This window comes from Lissotriton helveticus, chromosome 2_1 (assembly GCF_964261635.1).
Source record: "Lissotriton helveticus chromosome 2_1, aLisHel1.1, whole genome shotgun sequence".
NCBI lineage: Eukaryota > Metazoa > Chordata > Amphibia > Caudata > Salamandridae > Lissotriton > Lissotriton helveticus.
This window is the reverse complement of record NC_136059.1, coordinates 1555440221-1555460827: the sequence shown is the minus strand read 5'-3', so window position 1 is coordinate 1555460827 and position 20607 is coordinate 1555440221.

Genomic DNA, 20607 nt, shown 5'->3' with positions numbered 1-20607 from the left:
CTGTATCATTGCATGCAACGCATTGCCATCTCTGTTCTATCTCATTGAAGCATTTAAAAAGAAGCTCCTGGCTTTGCTGTGGGGAGGGGGGGGAAGAGAAATGCACGGCCGTGAAAGTGGCTGGGGGGGGGGCGCATTCCTTTGAAGTGTCGGGTCTGATGCAATTATGCGAGGCAGGCTGGTTAGGAAGCAAATGGCAAGGGAGGGAGGCTGAGGCTTTGATGTGGGGAGTCACAAGTGAAGTGAATAATTAGGGGAGGAGAACTGGCAGGCTGATAGGCAGAAGGCTCAGGCAAGCTCGTGCACGAAGGAGCTTGCTGTCACGTGATTCACGTGAACTTAAAGAAAACTGCAGCGCAAGAAGCCCTTGGTTTCACGAGGATTTTCAGGACATGAATTCTCGCTCCGCTCGATGCGCTTGCGCGCATCGATAGGTCGCGAGACCTAAAAACCGGGACATTTCACAAAAACAGAAGAAGGACTACAATTTTACTCAAAGTGATGAGAGTGCTCATCAGCAGAGATTTACAGAACAGGCAGTAAGAACACACATAAAATGCAATTTTTAAGCCTAGTAGCTTGCCTGTTTATTAAATTGCTTTCTTGAAACAACTGCTAACTATCCCTGCTTTGTAAAAACATAACAAGCACTGGCGTTGCCAATAGGTCTCGCAGTAGGAAAGTTGGAGCTATTACAATTGCAAATAACAATGCCTTTTATTTTTGTTTTCATTTTAAAAACATAAAGGGCTTTGTCATTTACAAAACCAATAGCTCCAACTTTCCTACTGCGAGACCTATTGTGCACTGCACAGTGTGGGTGAAAGTGGCACTGCGTGTGTGTGAGTGGCTTTGAGTGAGTTGCGTTGCGTGGGTGAGTGGCGTTGCATGTGTGAGTGGCGTTGCGTGTGTGAGTGGCGTTGCATGTGTGAGTGGCGTTGCATGTGTGAGTGGCGTTGCATGTGTGAGTGGCGTTGCGTGTGTGAGTGGCGTTGCGTGTGTGAGTGGCGTTACGTGTGTGAGTGGCGTTGCGTGTGTGAGTGGCGTTGCGTGTGTGAGTGGCGTTGCATGTGTGAGTGGCGTTGCATGTGTGAGTGGCGTTGCATGTGTGAGCGGCGTTGCATGTGTGAGCGGCGTTGCATGTGTGAGCGGCGTTGCATGTGTGAGTGGCGTTGCATGTGTGAGTGGTGTTGCGTGTGTGAGTGGCGTTGTGTGTGTGAGTGGCGTTGCGTGTGTGAGTGGCGTTGCGTGTGTGAGTGGCGTTGCGTGTGTGAGTGGCGTTGCGTGGATGAGTGGGGTTGCGTGGGTGAGTTGTGTTGTGTGTGTGAGTGGTGTTGCTTGGGTGAGTGGCATTGCTTGGGTGAGTGTGGCATTGCGTGGGTGATAGTGGGCTTGCGTGGGTGTGAGTGGCGTTGCGTGTCTGAAAGTGGTGCTGTGTGGGTGAAAGTGGCACTGCGTGGGTGTGAGTGGCTTTGCGTGAGTGAGTGAGTGGCGTTGCGTGGGTGAGTGGCGTTGCATGTGTGAGTGGTGTTGCATGGGTGAGTGGTGTTGCGTGGGTGAGTGGTGTTGCGTGGGTGAGTGGCGTTGCATGTGTGAGTGGCGTTGCGTGGATGAGTGGCGTTGCGTGGATGAGTGGGGTTGCGTGGATGAGTGGGGTTGCGTGGATGAGTGGAGTTGTGTGGATGAGTTGCGTTGCGTGTGTGAGTGGTGTTGCTTGGGTGAGTGGCGTTGCGTGGGTGAGTGTGGTGTTGCGTGGATGATAGTGGGCTTGCGTGGGTGTGAGTGGCGTTGCGTGTCTGTAAGTGTTGCTGTGTGGGTGAAAGTGGCACAGAGCCTTTGATGTGGCCTGGCGCAGGAGAAATGCTGCTGCTGCTAATTAAATATAAAAAGTGTTTAGGGACTCACGGCTGCCGAGAGTAACAAGGCAGTGCTGGGAGGGGGGCTGCGCACCAACTGAAGTGCTCTGGTTGCACGGCCTGCGGCCGGCCGTGTGAAGTGATAAGCCTTTGAAGTACACAGGCATGCTGTGACGGAGGTGTGACAAAAACCACTTGAAACAAAATGCCACTTCAAAGTTTATATTGTTTATTCTTGGAGGCAAAGAAAATACGAGTTTGCCAGTTCAAAACAAAAAAAAGCACGGGGGCCAGAATCTTTAAGTGACCTAAACTGGAAATAGTTTTAGTACAATAACTGTGGTAGTAGAAATCGTTTCAGCCAAAAGGCCTGGTAGCAGCTTTGTTTTGTTAAACGGGGTGTGTTTTAAAGTGAGGCGTTGGGGCTCGAAAGTTTTACGATCGGCCTGAGAAGAGAAATGTCGAACAAAGACAGTATTTCACTGCAGGCTGGCAGACAGCTGCGGAAGGTATTTACAACTTTACTGCAGTGCGGCACTGCGCGCTGCTGCGGCCAGGAAGTGAGGGGGCAGGGGGGTTGGAGCAATCCGCATACACATGTAAATTGGAAATGTGGTGCAATTTGTAAAAATTACCATGATCCTCTTTATTCTATAGAAAATAAAATGGCGTATTGCAAGCAATCACTGGAAATACAATGCCTTGATGTTTCTGTTTCCAATGTCTTGCTCATCTCGCACATATTGCAAACGTGCACAATCGGGAATATTTATGCAAATGCATCTGCATACTTTTATATACTAAATGCGTACGTCTTGTAGGGAGTGGGGTGTAGGAGGGAGTGGGGTGTAGGAGAGAGTGGACGACATATATACATTGATGGATGACATATATACATTGAGGATATGCAGGGTGAGAGAAGGGAGCAGGAGAAAAAGAAAATATAGAGAAAGAGAATGCGAGGCAAGAAAGGAGACAGCTAGAGAAGGGTAGAAGGGAAAAGTAACAAAAGTAGGGTTGCGAAGGAAAGAGCATGGAGAAGGAAAGTCAGGAGGCAAGAGAGGGAGGGAAATGAAGAAAGAGTGGGAAAAGAAAGAGATGAGGCGCGAGAAAGAGAGGGATAAACTCAAGAAAAAACGTGGGAGTGCGAGAGATAGCGAGGACAACCAGAGAGAGGTCGGGGGAGGCGATGGAGAAACAGAAAGTGAATGAGCGAGAGAAGCGCAGAATCACCGAGAAAATAGAAAGTGGTAGAGGGCAGACCCAGCTGGACTGGATGAGAAGGGACAGAAAAGAAATCGGCTTTAGATGTAGGAAGAAAAGAAGGGAGAGTTAGAAATACTCTGACAGGCGAGTACATGAGAACAGTACCTGAATGAACAAATGAAGGGAAAGAACAGTGACTGCAGCAGGCAGGATGGAAGGTCACGAATGCTGCTAAGGAAACGGATGCAGTTAATAGCTGTACGTGGGGAAGCACGGGAGGGAATATTGTTGATAGAAGAGAGAATGCAGAGCGCACGCTGGGCGAAGCCCTTTGATGTGCTGTGAGCGGCCGGGAATGAATGATTAGGGGAGGAGAAGCGGGAAACTGAAAGTACGGCCGGCCTGCGGCCGGCCATGAATAATTAGGGGAGGAGAAGCCCTGGCCGTGAATGCGCGTGCATGTTTGCTCACGTGATTCACGTGAACTGCAAGAAAACCGCGGGGCTGAAAGCCCTTAGTTTGAAGAGGATTTTGGCCACTTGAATTCTCGTTCCCTCAATGCGCTTGCGCGCATTGTAGGTCACGAGACCTAAAAAACACTTCCCACCGTTTTCAGTCGACCCTCTCTAAAAACGGGGACATGAGCTAAATTTCTTGAAATTTGCTGGGACAGCTGGCAAAACGGGGACGCCTGGTCACCCTAAGTCTGCACCACAGCACGGTTCGCCGGGATCCGTGAGTCAGGGGGATTCACAGGCCTCACTGAGACTGAGCACCGACAAGGGGGCATCTGCAGCCAGCACCCGGCTGGGAGGCAAGGGGTGCGGCCAGCGTGTGCTGCGGGTGTCCGCAGCATACACAGGCCAGACATGGAATGGCGCTGTGATCGGGGAGGGGGAAAAGCGGCCGGCATGACCTTAGGAAAGGTCAAATCCAGAGGGGACGTGATGGCAGGAGTCCGGGGCATGAGGCGGAAAACAAAACAAGCAGTTGAGGGTGGAGGAGAGAAAGGTGCTGAAGGCAAAGGAGTCAGGGAAGGTCAAAGGCTGCCGAGCCCGAGCTGGAAGCCTGGGGAGACAGCGGCACTAGTTGTGTGGAAAGAGATACAAGAGAAACCGGCATGAAGGTCGAGGTTCAAAGGTCAAAAGACGGCGTGAACAGGTTGTTGTGGGGGGGGGGCAAGGATAAAGATGGGAAGTAAAGATGGAGGCAGTTGAATCACTAGAGACTCAAGCATGAACAATATGAAGGGGAAACGAGCACTGTCCTTCACTAAAAATAAATATATATATATATATATTACATCTAACATCACCACCTACTGACTGCGTTTCTAGATGCTGAGACTCATACGTGCAATGAATAGGCATATTCTTTTCGCCTTTACTCAGTGAGATAACTCAGTGGATGTTCTATATCTTCTGCGGATTCCTGTGACTGATCTTTATTTCACATGTGTGAATCCCAGTATGCCTAACTCGGCATTTTATCCTTCACAAGCTTACTAAATAGAGTACTTAGTCTATTATGTAATAGTAGTTCTGTTATAAACTCTGCAACACACCAAGGCACTTTGGAGGGAATCATGCACACTACACACACATGACTATAATCATTATTACTCTAAAAAGATTACCGTGTGTTTCCTTTCCTAAGTTTGCACAATTCAGTTGGGCCATGCTCAAAGGTACTAACAGCCTTTGCTCCTTACACTGAGCTTGTGGGCATCAAATCTGCTTTGGAGGCTGGAGGGGGAATTAAGACTCCATGACTAGTCAGCCCTAGGCCCTCCACTGAGCTGTCAGTCAGAATGCTGATTTTTATTTTCTGTTTTAGGGCATTCCTGTTCTGTTTTAGTTTTCCTATTCTTTCCTTTCTATAACAGCATACTACACATGTCTAGTAAACATACAAATTATGCTTTTGTCACTCTCTAGTACTCTACCCCATTTTAGGTCTTGTCTACCAACAGCGCATATGCTGCCCCTGTGAGACGTATCATTTAATAGAAGGAGCTAGGATTCCACCCATAGCTTACCATTCGTTGGCATTATTGTCACTCTTATTGCTGACTCTTGGTTGGCCAGCGTTTGACTATTTCACTTCCTGTTCTTTGGGTGGGAGCATGTTTCCTTTGATTAGTGTCCTTCCGCTGCCCACCCACTGCTCGCCTTGTTTTAGGTACTATTTTTTTCTTTATGCATCTGTATTGCTTTTGTTACTCCCACTCCTGTTGCTTCTTCACTCCCACCCTCCACCCGTTGCCCGTATTGCTTCTTCCCCTCGCACTCACAGCTCGTTATGTTGCTTATTACCCTCCCACCGTTGTCTGTGTTGCTTCTTTCCTCCAACCCCCACCCTCTGTTGTCTGTGTTACCCCTACCATAAGAAAAAAACGGTGTATGACGTGGTCAGCACTAACCATGTCATAGCTCTTTTTTCCCCATTCCCACTCTCCTTCCAGTTGTACGTGCAGCCCAGTGTCCATCCATAAGAAAAAAAGACACTATAATACAGCCAGCGGTGGCCACATCATAGCACTTTTTTTTCTAAATTTACTTTTAGCCAAGCTGCACACACGTTGCTGTACAACATGGCTACAAGACTTTGGCAAAGCCAGTAGCTTTTGCATAGGGGAGACCTATTGGCTTTACCAATGCATCTTATAACACTGTTTTTTTCTACTTTAATGCTCATCTTAATGTTGCATTCCTGTAGTTACCCCTGGCACCTACAGCAAGGAAGACCAAGGAGACGGGTATCTGTGTTAATGTACTCTTTATTTCTCTGACTTAACTTACAGGCGGTGTGGGATCATAAGAGGCAAACCATTACAATCCTCCCCCTCTGGCATCTAGTTTCTGAATGTATGTTTTTTACCTTCTTGTTCCCTAGCTCCACCTGTCCGGCCCCTTTCATGCTCGGGTCTCAGTCATTGGTCACCTGTCAGTTGTGAGCGTGTGACCTCTGAGCACCCCTCAGGGTCTTAGCTCCTTAGTCCACACCACCTACTTTCTTTTTATGAAAGAGATGCCCATAATTGCAGGTCCTCAATGAGGCGTCAGTCTTCGAATGATCTATTTTGAAGTGCCTTCGTTTTGGCAACACTGTGGCCTGGTGGGCCTCACTCCTACTTTCGTAGGGGACTTCCTGCTGTACTGCCCTTTTGGGGAACCTGGACTCTTCGCTGTCCTATTCTGTTGGTTTCTGCTTGGAGTGGGGATGCTATACCGGGCTGGGGTGCAAGACTTTCAGGGCGGCGGTTCTCCCTGGTCTATGTGTAGTGATCATCTTGCCTTTTGTCTCAGTAATGGCGAACGATTACCATTCATATTGGTATCATTCTTTTTCTTCTGATGTTGTCAAATCAGTACCCAGAGACCGTCATCCATGCTGCTTTCTTGGGCATGTCTGCGATGTTTGGCTTAGGATTTCATCATCCTCTCTTGCTTGGTACCTATGTCTCACGGGCTGGAGTCTTGGTTTAGAGGGTCAATGGTGGTAGTTTGGCATTAGAGGACGGTCCATTCATTAAAAAATCAGGGCAGGCTCCAGCGGTGCACTGTGGTGGGTTGCTACATACTATTAGGACCGGACACAGTGCTGTACTAAGGCATGGTCCTTCAGCCTCTGCTCACTGTGTGATTCTCTTCAATGTGGCCATGAATCTCTTAACCATTTTATTGGGTTGTGGCCACAAGGGTGTTGTCTTTTGATCCAAAATGACCATATGATTGAGAAAGTCATGAACACCATGACTGGTGAATGGAGATCTGTTGTTTAACTTAAGAACACAGAGGAGACTCCACATTGCATGTATGTCACCCAGCACTTCTTTGTTTGCAGTGCAAAGTCAACTGTGACCAAACTCCTACTTGGTCAGGGAGTTTTTTCATATTCATGGATGCTAGCTTGTTGGACTCTGTGATGCACTGGTATAGATGGCGCTCTCAAAGGGTTTCCTCCATCATTGTGTCTAACAGTGGAAATCATAGTCTTTCTTGTAGGGTATTTTTCCCATTGCATCTATTCCCCTATGCCCTTTACATGCTAGGTTCACAGCTTATGCCATTAGTCCTTTGGAGAGTACTAATCTGGACCCTCTAAGTATCATCTTTTCAGCTGTTAGTGACAGTTCCCCCTGAACTTTGTGACACACTAGGAGTTCAACTTCCATATCATGTCTGGTCTTTCTTCCACTGTTTTTAGGTCTCGGCTAGCGTAGGCTGCGCACATGTGCAGCCTCGCTGGCGAGATTTAATGAGATAGAGAGAATATCACCAGCGAGGTTAAGCCCCGACCCTCTTCTCCCTTGGCTGGCCTCCTAAATGGTGGCCAGCCATTGGAGAAGAGGTCCTAGTGACGTTTTCCCTCCACACTAAGCCCCGTCCTTTTCAGACTGGCTGACTTGACTTCCTGCTGGCGTAAAAGCTTTCTTATCTTCTTTATGGGGCCAACAGATGGCCCCATAAAGAAGATAAGAAAGCTTTTACATCAGCAGGAAGACAGGCGCCTGTTCCGAGCGCTTGTTTCCAATTCCAGCACTGCCTGGTGGCTACACAAATCAACTTGTAAGTGGTGGCTCACAAAAGCAGCCTTGCATAAGGCAATACATTTATTACACTCGTCTGTCTGTAGCTTCGTGTTGTGGCCTGTAAACTGTAATTACATGGTACCGTTACATTTCAAAATAACGTCCTCGTGCAAAAACAATAACAATTGCAAGCGTTAATTCCAGGTGTAGATTTAGGGTAAGTCCGTTTAGAGTGTCCCTAGGTTGCGTCACGTTACGTATGCCCCTGGGGTGGTATCGAACGAATACTAATGTGCGCAGCAATTTTCAGGAACACTCCCGGTAGGCAGCCATGTTAGGTGTACACAAACTGAATTCAACCCTTACTAGCGCGCTCTCAGATGGGAAATCTGGTGTGCGCAGCTGCTTTGTAACGGTAACTGTTTGGATTTATAGTCCCTAATTGCCTGTGTGACTGGACGCTGTCGTTGAACTCGTGACACTTTCCTGCAGCGGCCTCTGACGACCATCTTGGAATTGGAGTGCATAGGACCTGACCCCAGAGTTCGGACCCCTCAGAGTGCGTGAAAAGGTGCAGCACCCACGAGGACAGGTTCGGCAGAGACCCAACACGGAAGTGGGTGGTTATTTGGACTATTGAATGCTATTATGCTTCTTCAAGACAGGTAGTATGACTAAACCGTCCCTTGGTTGCAGGGTGTAAACAAGAGATTGAAGTCTGATCTCCGATGGTCGGTGCCTACTTCCCCGCACTGCCCTCTGACAGTGACCCTGTTGTCCTGCCACCTCTTCCACTTTTCATTCGTGCATCACAGCTCCATCATTAAACGGTCATAAATGAGGATTGTTCCATCTCTCTAGGAACTGAGGGATGTGTACAAATCAGTGTAATAAACGTATACAAAGACATTTCTTCTAAGGTGCTGGTGGGTGTGTCCTCCAATCTTCAGTACCTTATTACAATTTGGGGACTGACACCGTATGCAACCCAGTACCTCCCTGAAGTTATGAAAAGTACCACCCGCTAGTAAAACTGCTGGAGTTAAATCTTAGGAGGTGTGCCCATTCTCTAAGGTTAGTCTTGCTGTTCAAGATATTTGGGCTGATATGTTGAAATGATGTACGTTTCTCCAATATGTCAGTCTCCTTCTGTATAAACTTTTGATCCACCAACCTGTCAAAGAATCCCTTCTGTCCAATAAGATTAAGGTGACCAGATTTTGAGAAGTTGAAACCGGGATTGCCGAGACAATATAAGTAGGACTAGAGCATTTTAGCTTTTGTCAATGTGATTTTTTAGCCACCCATGTTGTACAGTGTGGCTCTGTGTGTGTGTGTGTGTGTGTGGCTCTGTGTGTGTGCGTGGCTCTGTGTGTGTGCGTGGCTCTGTGTGTGTGCGTGGCTCTGTGTGTGTGCGTGGCACTGTGTGTGTCGCTCTGTGTGTGTGTGTGTGGATGCAAATGTAATAGGTCTTGCATTTGCGAGAGATTAAACTATTGGCATTGTAAATGACAATGCCATTTATTTATGTTTTCAAAACCAACACATCAATACAAATGTTGTCATTTACAATGCCAATAGCTCTAACTTTTGCAAAGGCGAGACCATTGCAATGTAATTGCTTGTTGTAGAAGTTGATGGTGAGGTCAGCTCACAAGGTTGGGGAGGGTGCTATTGTGAGCTTAGTGCCGTGTGGAATGTTCCTGGTTAAACGAATATTGAGAAGGTGCGCAAGGGTTTTTCGCCAGGAGGCGGTTCTTCTGGAATAGAAGATAAGGTCATTAATGACTATGCCGATGTCCGCGCATGTCGGATATCAGCGTCTCAGGGTGTCTTTTTAGGGTAGCGTGCTTGAATGATTTAGTGGCGGTTTTGGAGAGCTTTGGGGGGTAGACAATAGTATAGGAGTTTTCCCCAGACACGGATAGGTCAGGACTCGACATGGTTGGTTAGCAGTAGAGAGGATGGGTCTCCAGGTACCACAGCCGGATGGAACTCGAATGGCTGAAGTAGGTTGCTCGACAGTCATTGCGTTATGGGTCGGGATTAGCTGTAATAAAATAAAAAAAGTCAGTCAAATTGGTTGATAGGCCAAATTAGAAGAGGGGCGCTGTTTATAGTGACAATTGTGTCAGCCCTTGTGTGTTTGCCGCCGATTTAGTAGGGCCCATAATGCCCTGTTTAAGGTGAATTTGCTATAATTTAAGATACGTTGCTCTCTGTTTAAGGTTGTTTTAACTTACTTTAATATCCACTGGTGCATTAGCAGCATCTCATGGCACTTAACAGCGTGGAATTGGTGTATATTTGTTTCTTACTCTAGTTTTACTCCATTCCAAGATGGCCAACGCTTTTCCTGTGTGTTCAGTCCTCTTTCAATGTCTATTCTTGCAGGATCCTCTCCATGAAGCCGAGTGCTCTTTGATGCAAAATGGATGAGTTTGAGATCTGGACATCCGAGACCCCCCTTCCCCCCGTGGTCAGTAGAAACGGGGGGGGGGAGCTGGCCCAGATCAAAAAACAGAGGCCCCTGCTGCCAAGCAGACGATCCGTGGCCCCAGGGCGGACTGGAAGCGATCCGCTGCTGCAGAAATTCAACCAAGCGGCCCCCGGGCAGATTGGGATGGTCCGCTGCTGCTGGGCCTCAACTGCGGCGGTCCGCTGCTGCTAGGGTACAAATTAGCAGCCCCTGGGCGGATCAGGACAGTCCTGTTGCTAGGGTGCAAATCAACGGTCCCAGGATGGATCTGGACGGTCCGCTGTGTGATCTCTACGGGTGAGGGAGGGCAGGGCTCTCGGCGCAGACAGCCAGCACCTCCACCCCCCCACCCCCGTGAGAGGCGTGGGCTGAGCGCTCGCCAAGCCACAGCCCAACCGGTTCCTGGCTCCAAGCAAAGCGGGGAAAACAGAACAGCACAACAGCCTCCATCAACACCCAGAAGCCGTCAGGGCTCCACAAGTTGCTTTGGAGACGTCCTTCTTCGCCGCGCCCCTCGGTGCCGGAGAGGTCAGCCGACCAGTCCCGATCAAGCCAGATGGTCCTGCTCAGGGCATCGCTGGGCAACCCCCCCACCAGCGTCCGGCAGTCCCCAGTTCGAGGGGTTTGACGCATGGTGAGTAGATCTGTACATCCAGTGGTTGTTGGTGAGCAGGAGCGTGGTGGATGGAACGGTTAAACAGGGATATCGGCCGTTTCTGGCGATCCCCAACCCGGAGCTCAACTAGGGGAGCTCCACCCCGGAACCAACACCGTTCAGAACTGTCCCTACTTCCAATAGAAATCCTAACCCTAGCCCCAACCCTACAATGATTGAATCACAGACCCAGAAACTAATCAGAACCCTCAAATACCCAACCAATGAGGACATTAACCCTAATCCAATAGAAACACCAGATACAACCACCAATCAGTGTAGACATGTACCAACCACTAGCAGACCATATAAGATCCCAGCGACCTCAGACAAGGTTTGCTGGCCAGGGAGTTGTAAGCTGCTTCTCCTGTTCAGAATCTCCTAGGAGACAGACAGGCTCAATCCACACTTTGTACTGCAGCAGATAAAGGCGTCACTAATTTGAAATCTAACAATACTGTTTGAATAAAACTTTACTCCCTCTGCTGCCCAAAAAACGAAGTGCACAGGCCCTAGTAAACAAAGTTTAAACAGATCACAGAAGCACCCTCTGATGTAGCAAATCCCTGTTGCTGTGAGGGGGGGCTAGTTTCACTGGCTCGTGAACACAAAATGGTGGCTGGAAGTGCACTGTTTTAACATACAGGTCTTAGCACAGAGAAAAGGAGAAATTTGGAGGGAAAACAGAATTGTCACCAAGGAATGAGAGGGACAAACTACAGAGGTTGGACTGCAAATCCCACATTTCAACACGCTAAATGGAGGCAATCATGAGCAGGGAAAACCACAAGTTTAAAACACAACACAGGTGATCAAATATGCAATTACAGGCAGGCTAAAACTACAATTTTGAACTGTAACAACCACAAGCAAAGACAGTAAAAACAGAAAGTGAAAATCGTTTTTTTTAAACAACTTTTTGTCTTGGGAAGAGACAGCACTAGTCTGTCTCCTTACCACTTACGGAATGACTATGGACTCCAAGCTATTGATGAATGCCCAAGTGAATAAACTAGTAAGATCAAGCTTTGTTACTATACAAACTCTGAGACGAATCTTCCCCCATTTGGGATTTCCGCACAAGGTCCAAGCTACCATCTCCCTGTTCTGCCCAAACTTAATTACTCCAATAGCCTCTACAACGGATCAGCTTTAACGACCATGAAAAGATTACAACGGATTCAGAACTTGGCTGCCAGACTACTCTTGCATATCAAACCGCAAGACCACATCAACCCCCCCCTTTAAAGCCTTGCACTGGCTACCGGTTGCCAGAAGATCCACGTTTAAGCGGCTTTGCATCACCCACATTGCGATACATGGAATGGGACCACTCTTCATCAGGAATAAAATGACCAAAGACATTCATTAAAGAAACCTCCGCTCTAGAGTGGCACCGCGCCTCAAAATCCCAAGATACAAGAAAAAAAACATGGGTGGCACATCCTTCTCTGTTAAAGCAGCCAAACTAAGGAACTCTTTACCCCCCAACCCCCCCCAACATAAGATCCACAGACAACCACCTTATCTTCAGAAAACTACTTAAGAATTGTCTCTTCCCCCACATACGCACCATCCGCAAACAGAAATGTACAGCATACCCCTCTGTATATAAGCATTTATTTGTACTATAGATAGGTACCTATATATATTTATTGCTTTATAATAAACATGTAGAATAATTGTTTAAAAAAAATAAAAACAAGTACAACTCTTGAGAACCAAAGTTCATCTAATGAATCTACATCTACTCTTATTCATCCTAAATCCCATACCACTACTGTGATCCCCACAATAACCCTTTCTACACTCTCCCCTACTCTACCCCTCCTAGCATCATCTGACACCTCTTTAACTATACCGATCGCCCAAAAACATGATTTCTAAATTCTTCCCTCTGAGTCTTCCACTCCACATCCCTCTTTTTGTTACTCATCTCAGGCCGCCTCCTACTGCTATGAACTCCAAATAAAAATTCTAAATTCTTCCCTCTTCTATCTCTCCACTATCCTTTTCAATCAAAATACCAGACTAACATGTCCACTTCTCATATTTCACTATACTAATTCATCACTAATCCTTAAAGGGTTCCAGAGAGTAGCGTGCTTCAACACCCCATCAGGGGTAACAAGCACTATATAAATCCAAACCTTTTCCCCTCTTCTATCCCTCCGCTATCCTTCTGAATCCAAATAACTGACTAACCTATCCACCACTCAAACTACTTTCATATTTCACTATACTAAATCAACACTAATCCTTTATGGATTCCAGAGTAGCGTGCTACTCGCCGAAAAAACAGTTTGACACCCAGTCAGGGCTAGTAAGCGCTATATAAATGCAAATGCATTTACAATACAATTCCTTGCCTTAGAATATTCTCCAGATGCCAGACAGGATCTGGAAATTCTTGAGCAGTATCTCTGCACACCGGTAGGTGGCATTGATTGGCTCTGTGTTGGCATTGTCCATGTTGGCCGTGACGTGCGTGGTGCCTATATAGGCGCCACCCCAATGCACGGACATCAGTTTCTTTTCTATTTCTTTGATGAAAACGCAGAGGCACAGTAGACTGAGTGTTTAACCAGTGTGCAGAATCTAACAGGATGTTAAAGATAACAGCCCATTTTGCAGAACAGGGAGGATCGGTAAAAAATCTGCGGTTAGAGAGAGTGTCTACTTGCAAAAGTGTTACTGATTCCTTACCTTAAAACAGATACCTAAGCAATACCTCCCCGAGGTGGGTCTGCGAATAGCTCAAACCAGGACGTTCTGGAGGGACTGAACAGGTAAAATGCCTGTCCTGACAGAACTGAATGTCCAAGCAGAAATGCTTTGTGAACATGTGGAGGGATGGCTACGTGGCAGCTTTGCAGATGTTCAGAACAGGTACCCTGTATGCTAACACAGTAGCAGTGGCCTTGGCCCCTCACAGGGCTGCTTTTTAGTTAAAGCGTAGCAGATCTTGACACAGAGTTCAATCCATGGAGAGATGGTCTGTTTCTGCACCGCCTTGCCCTTTTTTGCTCCAGTGAACCCAAGGAAGAGATGATCGTCCACCTGATGTTCTTTGGTGCAAATCAGTGTTGAAAGACTTTTGGGTTCAGGTGATGGAGTTTCTACTCCTCCTTAGACGGATGAGCAGAGTGAAAAATGCTGGCAGCGTGGCGTTCTGCCCAACATTAAAGGGAGTGACCACCTTTGGCAACCAGTTTGTCTGGGTAAAAGCTGGTGTACAGAGAGGTAATTGAAAGAGCTTGAAGCTAGCTGACTCCTGGCCGATATATAGCCACCAAGAACGCTGTATTGAGAGTTAGGAATATGAGCGGACAATTATGTAGGGGCTCGAATGATGAGTCAATGCGGAACGTTAGGAACAAATTAGGATTGCATTGAGGCATGATGAAATGGGTAGGATGGAACGAGTGTTCCTTTGGGAAATCGTGTCACAATTGGTGACTTAAACAGCGAGGGCTAAATCAGCAACCACAAAAAAGTCAATGTGGCTGATAGGTTACCTTTAACAGTGCCCAGGACAAAGCTTTGCCAGGCTAAGGACAGTACAAACTGTAAAACCTCTGACGAGAGGGTCGAAAGTAGGTCAGCATGACAGGAGGAGCACCAAGCAACAAATCTGTCCCAATGGCAGACATATACAGTCTCTGCCTAGACTCCGCGACAGCACTTTGCCCTGTTTGTTGCAATACCACATGGTAGTAGTGTTACCTGTGAACATCTGAAACTGGCAGATCTTTTGTGGATGGAAGGGAGACTTTCAAAGCCAAGTGAATTGCCTCTGCTCCAGAAGATTGATGTGGAGTTGGGACTCTGCCGGATACCAGAGTCCTCTGATCTTCACCTCGCCCAAGTGGCCGCTCCAACCCAGAAGCAATGTGTTAATGACCTCTGTCAGTTCCAGGTGGGGGAAGGAAAGGGTCTGCTACTGGTCCAATCGCAGTTTGTTAAAACAGCTTTGATGAAAGGGAGTATCTGAGAAGGAATTGGGTGTGACCGGCAAATTGATAGTGTACTCCAGCTAATGCAGCACGTGCACCATGGTCTGGAGGTGGTTAACAATGGCCTGGGGGAGCCTACCTTAAGCATCGAGGTAGGGTGAGACTAGGACCCCTGACCTCTACAGGGGGGCTGCAACCACCGCCATCCTTTTGTGAACATCAGAGGGGCATTGATTATTTCTTTTTATTAATTGTTTTTATTGGTATTTTGTATCTTTATATATATGTTACATCCATATATTTGCATCACATTTGCTTCATACATTTTATACATTCCTTCTCAAATTGATTATATTTGCGATAGTGTAGATGAGGCAGTATGTGCCATGAGTGGTACGTAAACTTGTGTGTGCGTCTGATTGCTTTATTGTATGCTCTATTTGCATTTTTGAGATGTAAGTTCTTCCTGGAAATTCCGGTCTGGTAAGTACCAGTGTCGTTTCTTAACTGTTAACTTTAGGCCTAACTGGGGTTAGGTGGGGTGGGGAACGGGGGGTTGGGTTTGGCGTTGTGCTCAGGCAGTAGCATTTTACATCTGAAGGGCATTGATGAGGCCGAAGGGGAGCACAGTGAACTGGAAATGGTTGTGGCCCGCCATGGACCGCAGGTAACGCCTGTGGACTTGCAGAACAGGGATGTGAAAATAAGCATCTTGCAAGGCCAACACAACCATCCAGTCTCCAGGGCAGACACATTCCGAGCCAAGACTGGCATTTGGAATTTCTATATTTTTCTTTTTGGAAGGATTTGAGGGGATGTAGATTTAGTTCCAGAAAGTAGCGGTAATAAAAACCACATCCTATTTCTGGAGGCAAGCACCCTCTTGATGTCGCCTTTGGCCAACAGAGCCTGTACTTGCTGATGGAGCATGAAGAGATGGTCCTCACTCAGTCGTTCTGGGGATGGTGGCAAATGCCGGAGGGGTTTACACAAAGGGAAGGGGCCTATCCCCTCTGTAACATTTGTATTACCCAATTGTCGGAAGGGATTTTGACCCACTGGGGCAAATGGTGCCTGATCCTGCCACCAATGAGGGGCTTGTGCTGGGCGGAGAGTGAGCGAGCCGAAGGGGTGGGGGAATGAACAGCACACTGGGACTGGATGGCACAGCCTATGTGGGATTACGATGCCAGCCACAAAAGGGCTTAAAGGCATGCCAGGCTGGTATTGTGTATGCCCGTAGGGCTCCGGCTGCAAACCACAGAGAGGATGAAAGGGCTGTTGCTGTGGTCAGGAAGCCAGAGAGGCCCAGGGATCTGTTGAAAACCTGGCTTTCATAAAACTGCGCAAGCGCCGTCAGCTTTGTTGCCAAATAGGAAGGCAAGACACTCAAGGATGCTTGAACAGCCCCATAGAACACAGAGTACTGCAACCAGGCGTGGTTGTGCAGTGCCACGATAGAGGCTAAAGCTCTTCGTAAGTCAGTGGTGTCCAGTCTGTAGCTGATGGTGATCTTACCTGCGTCCCAACAGTCCACCACTGTTTAGTTCAGGGTGGCTCAGCTCTCTTCAGTGAGCATGGGCAGCAATTGTGCAATCAGTACCATAGAACATGGGAATTCCGGCTCAAGAAGAAAGCAGTGTTAACCAAGACCGCAAGGATAAGGTGGTGGAGAAGATTCCCTTCCCAAAAGTGTCCAGGCTATCCAGCAGAGTCGAAGGGAATGTTTTTGGCTTAATCATGGCTATTGAGACCTGCACAACTAGGTTCTCAAGGGAGGGATGATGGGAGAGGAAGGCTGGGTCTCTGGGGGAAGGACGATGGTGACAGGCAATCATGCGGTGCACAAGAGCCCCTGTGCAAGGTTTCCCCCCCGAAGAACGTCTGTATGGGACCTCATTAAAGGGAAGCAATGGCTCAAAAGAGCTTTCCCTCGGGTGAAGTATCTCTGCCAAAACATTGGTCTTTACTTCGATAGCTGGCAGATGCAGGTCAATGACCTCCGCTGCCCTACACATCATCACTACAAAAGAAATGCCTTCCTCTGAAATAAGCCCAGACGTGGAAGCATGCCAAAGTCAGGGGAGGTATCCAGACCACTGGCATCGCCCAGCTCCTCATACCAATTGTCTGCTTAATCAGAATCCTCCTCAAAGGGTCCATATCCCCTCTTTAGTATCAACGGGTGGAAAATCTAGAGTTAGATAAGGCCTGGGCAGAACTGGAGTGAACAGTGAGCGATGACGGAGAGGATGGCAGTGAAGTCTTAAAGTTGGAGATGGCAATAGGCGCATCGTCCACCAGCGTTGGTGTTACCAGGAGAGGTGTGCGTGGGGATGGCAAAGGTGGGTGGAAGCACCCGTGGCAGCATTGGACCAGATCGAAGGTGGATTCATAGGACCTGTCTGGTATCAGGGGCAAACCTACTGGCAGCAACCCAGCAGGGTCACCTCTCTGCTCCATGGGGCTCAAAGGCGCACAAGACGGAGTCGAAGGCCCAAACATGGCATCTTGAAACTCTTAATTGGGAAAGGTTGCTCTGGCTCCAGGGAACTTGGGGAAGCACGGAGCAGGGCCTGCTGCTGGCCCCGCTTGTGGAGTGCGAGAGTGAAGCCTCGAAGAACGCTATTTGGATGGGAAAGATAAAGAAAGCTTCCCATTTTTCAAGTGTTTCTTAGGCTTACCTAAATTTGACGAGGATGTTTTTGAGCTGGGGACAACCATCTGCGGGAAAGACTCCTGGAGTGGCCCCAAGATCTCCCTCTGGAGAATAACTAGGAACAACGCAGAGCCTTCTTTTGTCACTCCGCCAGGAGCTCCTTCGCCTCATTGCAGTATGCAGTGACTTGCACTTGGCACAAGCCTTTGGGTCATAGCCCGACCCCAAGCACCAAAGACAGACCAAATGGGATAAGCCACAGACATCTGTTTATGACTCTCCCTATAAGGTTTAAACCCTGTAGGTTTCTTAGGGGAGATATTAGTAGTTCACTGTGAGAGAATTGCCCCAAAAAATCGACACAAAAGTGACTGATGCAACACTCCAGATCCACGCAGTAAGGAACTGATAGCGCACAAGGATGGCATCTATTTAAGCTTCGGGCACGTCACTTATGACACCAACACAGAACTGCTCTATAAAGCTTTTATTCATTCATTTATTCATTCTGCTCGATGCCACCTACCAACACACAGAAGTACTGCTCAAGATTTTCAGATCCAGTCTGACAACTGGGGAATATTCTAAGGTGAGGAATCTGCATTTAGAAGTCTCTATCAGAATATCAGAAACCAGCAGGTCCAAAGTCCGTTTAAGAGATCGATCAAGCATTCCCCTCCAAATGCCAGCAGTATACATGTTTAGCCATGAGGACTGCCCATAAGCAAAAACTGAGATGAATACCTTACTTGGGGTGCAGGAGTTAGGGTATCCTTCAGCAGTCAAGAAGTTGCCCGTTCCATATAGTCAACAAAGTGCCTCGTGTGTGCATGTTTCAGTACCGGAGGGAACGTGTGGGGGGACAAGGGGCCCTTCCGGGCCTCCTGGAGCTATCAATAGATGTTGCAAACATTTGAAGCTACTTTAACACCTAGTTTCATCATATCATATGGGATAAGCCAGAGACATCTGTTTATGACTCTCCCTATAAGGTTTAAACCCTGTAGGTTTCTTAGGGGAGATATTAGTAGTTCACTGTGAGAGAACTGCCCAAAAAAATCGAAAAAAAAGTGACTGATGCAACACTCCAGATCCACGCAGTAAGGAACTGATAGCGCACAAGGATGGCATCTATTTAAGCTTCGGGCACGTCACTTATGACACCAACACAGAACTGCTCTATAAAGCTTTTATTCATTCATTTATTCATTCTGCTCGATGCCACCTACCAACACACAGAAGTACTGCTCAAGATTTTCAGATCAACCCAGCAAAACATTCTCAAGTGTGGCAGCCCTTCTTTCAATCCGGCTTACTCAGGGCTATAGTTTGGCAGCTGCAGCAGAGCGGCCAGGTAACTAGAGAGCAATAGCAGAAAAGGTGTGTGGGAAACAAGCACTGCAAATGTCATGCTCCTGAAAAGACTCATTTGAGGTATTCATTGGTAGGCGTGAGTAATCTATCAATACCTGTGCGGTGGAGAGTGGGGATAGTAGAGGTGCATTGCTATTCCTCAGGTGCTACATTTCTGATATCATTGACCTTGTTGGGCTGTATGCGGGTTGACTCTGGGACTAGCGGGAGCACACTAGTCTTGGGGTTTTAGCTGGGGATAAATTCTCACAAATGGGTCTGAAAAGTGGGCATAAGAAACAGATGCAGTAGACTCTGTAACAAACTCTGGCCCTGTTACTTGGTATTACTTGGGTACTAACTTCAGAATTAAAGAGTGTCAAATGAGATTCGGAATGTAAGGTGTTACTATCACTAATAGATGACCCACAATCCCTCGCAGATTTCTCTGATGCTTTCCTCTAGTGTCCAGATATTTGGCTCTAATAAAGTACACAGGCAAAAAGGTTTTACGTCACTGGAGTCAAACTACCAGTTCAGGTCCAACCTGGTAGTTCTGGTTTTTGTAAAACTAGAGAGTACTTTTAGAGGCCTCTATCAAATTAACTAGCAGTAGTCAAGGTTAAGAGGATAGTAGCCACCCTCACTCAGAAAGAGGGTTGCCCTTTGACTGTGCCCATGATTTCGAAGATTGAGGTTCATATAAAACACAAAGTGCCTCCAGCGTGCTCACATGGATGTCAAGCTCACTGGAGGAACAACGCATAGTAGGTAAGAAAAACTTTACGACCTGAGCGGCATAATTTCTCCTAGTCTTGAAGAGGACTTTTGTGCTACAGTGAATTGGGTAGTGTAACAAACTTGCTATCCATTTGGTAAAGTAGTATTGTCCTAACCCATGATGCTTTTCAGGACAACCCTGCACTTTTCCTCCAGTTACTCTAATATGTTATGCGGGTCCACTAGAGGTGTTCCATGTCTTCTCTTTTGTGCATCATTGGAGCAATGCTCTTACAACATCAACTTGTACACCATTTTCGAGTGACGTTCTCTACTGTCACTTCAACACAGATTATGTGGTGATTGACCATGATGGCATTGGATTAATACTATAGGAGCCCTTTTATTACCTGTACCCCGGTGGGGGAAACTGTAGAAGTACTCACACAGATGCCCATTCCTTTCCATGAGCTGGACAACTTGTGTGGAAAAGTTGGGTTCAGGAAAGTACCGTAGTATGGCTATTGGGAATTCACTCTGGTGATAGAGCCAAAAAAGACTGTTATCCACACTGAGGGTCCTACTTCTGAAGCCAACAGAAAGGAAATGTTACTGTAATGGTTATTGTATTGGTACGGGCTCTATAGATCCCTTTTGCAAAAGAGGCAGAACCTCTTGTTTCAGGTGTAGATCCTCTGGTGACATTTTGTGTGAACGTGGAGGGATGTTGGGGGGGATTGTCTGTAAGTTCCAGGCAATAACCAGATTGGATCCTTCCTAGAACCCCTCTGTCTGAAGTTATTGTATGCCAAACGGGGAGGAATTGAGAGAGCCATCCCCGACAGGTGTTGAATGATCGGGGTGGGGGGGTTGTGGGGAGTCACTGTTTGTTTGTTGTGGGGGAGGTGAGGGGTGTGGAACCTTTACCTCTTCCCTTGCCATTATTGCCTCTAAATCCGCCTCGAAAGTAACCTCTTGAAGAGTGTTGCCTTTATATGATGTAAGGTGTTGTCTGTGGATATGTTTTTGGAGCCCCCCGTAGAAGAAGAGACAAAAAAACCCTATTAGATGGGGACTGCAGGGCTCCCATAGATTTTACCATGTCTGTGTCCTTTTTCATCCTTTCTAAGGAAGTGTCAACAACAGGACCAAAGAGATGCTCCATATCAAAGGGTGTGTTTAAAATAGA